We start from the raw sequence: 2,736 nt of genomic DNA on the forward strand, positions 1-2,736 counted from the left end.
ACCCAATCATCCGAACGGCTATTTCTCTCTGCCATAATGGTAGCCAAGTATTCATCAATGTATGGTTGCATTAGTTGTGTACTCTGCAAGACACTGTAATGCGCTCGACTCACCTCTTTGTAATCATGGTCGATGAACACTTTTCTACCACTGGTGCCCTTCCTGGCTAGCCTTTCCTTGTGACGAGAATCGGGTTTACCAATCCTTTTTTGTACTTTTAGGTACCCTTGACAGCACTCGACGACTTCTTCAGTACTGTAACCCTCTATCATAGAGCCCTCTGGGTATGCTCGATTATGCACGTATCGACTTAGAACCGACATGAACTGCTTGTAGGACCACATTTCATGCAAGTAGCAAGGACCCAACGCCTGTTTCTAATGAACCATGTGAATCATGAGATGTGGCATTATATAAAAAAAGCAGGAGGTAAACACATCTTCAATTGGTTTTGTGTCTCCACCACAAATTCATGTAGGTCACTCAGCTCTTGCTTACCAATTGTCTTCTATGAGATCTTCGAAAAGAAGTAGCACATGCAGGTGATGGCCATTTTCAAGAACTCTGGCTTTATAGCCCTGATTGCAATAGGTAGAAACACTGTCAGCATCATATGGCAATCGTGAGCCTTGCAGTGTGTTATTGACAAGTCCTTCATCGACACTAGCTTCTTAACATTTGCTGAAAACCTAGTTAGGACTTTGATCCCCCTTAGGAAAGTGCATATAGCTCTCTTCTCGTTTGGTGTTAGGTTGAAGCACGCCGTGGGCAGAGTGTATTTTCCATTAGCCTTAGGTATCGGGTGAAGTTGTGGCATCATGTTTAGCTGCACCATGTCTTTCTATGCTTTTAGACCATCCTTTGACTTACCTGTGTCCATCAAGGTAGCAATGAGACTCTCAAAGACATTCTTCTGCACGTACATAGCATCAATGGCATGGGGGACCTCCAAGTCTGGCCAATAAGGCATATACTAAAAGAAGATCGATTGTTTCTTAAAAGGTATGCCTTCGATAGGAGGTGTGCTTCTATCTCTGTTCGTCCCATCCGTATTCTTCTTTCCATAGATGATGCGTATATTTTTCACCATTCTGTACATGTGTTCTTCGTTATGACGTCTCTCTAGAGGGGGTTCAATCTCCAGGGCATTGTCATAAAATCTAAAGAACAATTTGCTATTGTACTTGTGACTTATCTTTAAGAAGCGTTGGTTCCTTAGGTAAACTATCTTCTTGGATGCATCTAGGTACACCCATGTAGTACCATTCAAGCAAACCAAGCATCCTGTCTTTCCTTTGATCTGTCCAGACAAAGCAAATAGCACGGGATAATCATTGATAGTAACAAATATTATTGCTCTACATATGAAGTCCTCCTTTCGAAATGTATCGTACATCTGCTCCCCATGCCTCCATAGCCTCTCCATTTCTTGCATCAAAGGCTCGAGGAACACATCTATATCAATGCCTGGTTATTTAGGGCTAGAAATAAGAATAGTGAGGAGAAGGTACTTCCTCTTCTAACACAACCATGTTGGGATGTTGTACATGGTCAAGATCATTGGCCATGTGCTGTGGTCGCTCATCCTCTCATTGAAGGGATTCATTCCATGGTGCTCAAGCCAAACCATACATTCCTTGGGTCATCGCTAAATTCTTTGTGCTTCTCATCAAACCTTTGCCACTGACTACAATCAGCCGGGTGTGCAATCTTATCATCATCCACCTTGCGCTCATCATCCCACCATGTCATGAGTGTGGCTTCTTTAGGGTTTAGGAAGATACGTCTCAAGCAGTCAGTCACTGGCAGGTACCACATTACCAAGGCAGGAATTCTTCTCTGCTTTGCATCGTTGCCTAATGGAGTGTCCTCTGGGGGCTGAGATTCTTGTACCATCTTTTTTGTACCCTTCTTATTCCTCTTTTTCCCCGTGGAGGGTTCGTCCCCACTATAAAGGTCATTGTTCTTGTACCGGCTGGCCCCACACCGGGGACATTTATCTAGTGACTTGAACATTTCACCACAAAAAAGTATATAGTGGTTGGGGCATGCATGGATTTTTTCAACCCCCATTGTCAATGGACTTATGACCTTCTTTGCTTGGTATGTGTTGGTGGGAACTGAGTTTGGTTGTGGCAGCACCCATGACAGGAGATGCAATAGATCATTAAAACTATAGTCTGACCAGCCATACTTAGCCTTCAGGATGAGCAGCTCAAGCACAAAACATAGCAATGTCCAATGTGTCGGACAACCCTTTTCAACACCATACACAGTCTCCTTTGATGCTTTTGTCACCCTTTGCAAATTTTCTAGACCTTTCGGGCTATTTAGTAAAATCTCTGGTCCAAGGGCTCGAATCATGTCCTCCAAATCATCTTCATCCCCAACACGTGCTCCACCATCATTATTGGCACCACCTTCGTCGTTACCATCCCAACCACTAGCATCACCACCTTGTTCATTACCAAACTCGAAATCCATTCGTGCATCAAGCTCTGCTAAATATTGGGACAGGGATTCTATGGTTTCATCGTCATATTCCTCCTCATCCTCATCATTAACAATAACCATTTCACAATGATGAATCCACACTGTGTAGTCCTCAACAAATCCTCGCATAATCAAATATGATCTGATGATAGTCACATCTGTCCATGCTATACGGTTCTTGCAATCTTTACAGGGGCAAATAATTGTATCCTTATTCTCTTTCAATATCGTTGCATGCTTCTT

This window comes from Miscanthus floridulus, chromosome 1 (genome assembly GCF_019320115.1).
Source record: "Miscanthus floridulus cultivar M001 chromosome 1, ASM1932011v1, whole genome shotgun sequence".
NCBI classification, from domain to species: Eukaryota; Viridiplantae; Streptophyta; class Magnoliopsida; order Poales; family Poaceae; genus Miscanthus; species Miscanthus floridulus.